At 43.1% G+C, this 875-nt stretch overlaps 1 protein-coding gene across 1 annotated transcript in view; it reads right to left on the bottom strand.

Moving 5' to 3' along the window:
• Nucleotides 1–875, bottom strand: part of SLC25A26 (solute carrier family 25 (S-adenosylmethionine carrier), member 26) — a 210961-nt gene that overhangs the window by 190540 nt on the left and 19546 nt on the right. The gene's annotated exons all lie outside the window — the stretch shown is intronic.

Here is an 875-nt window from a genome sequence, read left to right as displayed (position 1 = left end):
AGCTTCATGCTGCACACTCCTAGAGACCTTAGAGCTTCATCCAGTATGACTACTGTTTCCCAAACATGTCCTGAAACTTCTCATTTCTGTGCTTCTGCTTAGGTTTTTCTTTCAGCCTGGAATGCTCTCCTTATCCCCCCCATCTCCCGCCTCTTGCAGTCAGCAGACCACTTCCCCATCCTGCCGCCATACAGGCATGCACACACCCCTGCCAAAGTCCTCTTCATTCTTAAGGCTGCAACCAAATACCACTCCTCATAAGGCCTTTCCCAATCTCCCAGTCAAAATTAAATGCTACTTCCTTGACTCCGCCATATGTTTCTGTTTCGCTTATCGTACAAAGCATCACGTCTGACATTAAGATTCCTCAGAACAGAAGCCAGTCAGTCACCTTCATCTTCTTAAATATCTAACCTAGGGCCTCATATGTGGCAGGGCTTCTCCAATAGAACATGAGATAACACTTTGTAAAAAAAATTAAATATTCAGAAGAAAAATGACAGTAAATCCCTGTTTAACTGTCTCTGCTCTGGTTTGCCACAGCAATTCTGACAACTAAAAGCCAGTATAATCTGTCTGCTGCTGTTCTTAGCATTCCCCAGCAACACTGACAGCTTTGTGGTACAGTGACTTCTCCAGAAATCCTGTTGATCATCGCCTCCTAATGGAAAGGCCTGTGTAGGTTCACTTGTGTTTAGTAAAGCTATCTTCAGGATGCAATAATGGTTCTGGAATTTGACTTGACCAGAAATTCTTTCAGATTAAATATTGCCTAAGAACACAGCTTTGGTATCAGACAGACCTGGCTTCAGTCTCAGTCTCCTTAGGAAACCTATTTAACCTCTCTAAGCCTGTATTTCCTCATGTATGCAAAA

Source organism: Propithecus coquereli, unplaced genomic scaffold (genome assembly GCF_000956105.1).
Source record: "Propithecus coquereli isolate 6110/MARCELLA unplaced genomic scaffold, Pcoq_1.0 Scaffold1, whole genome shotgun sequence".
Taxonomy (NCBI): Eukaryota; Metazoa; Chordata; class Mammalia; order Primates; family Indriidae; genus Propithecus; species Propithecus coquereli.
Note: the sequence above shows the minus strand (reverse complement) of the source record. Positions and strands in the feature narration are given on the sequence as shown.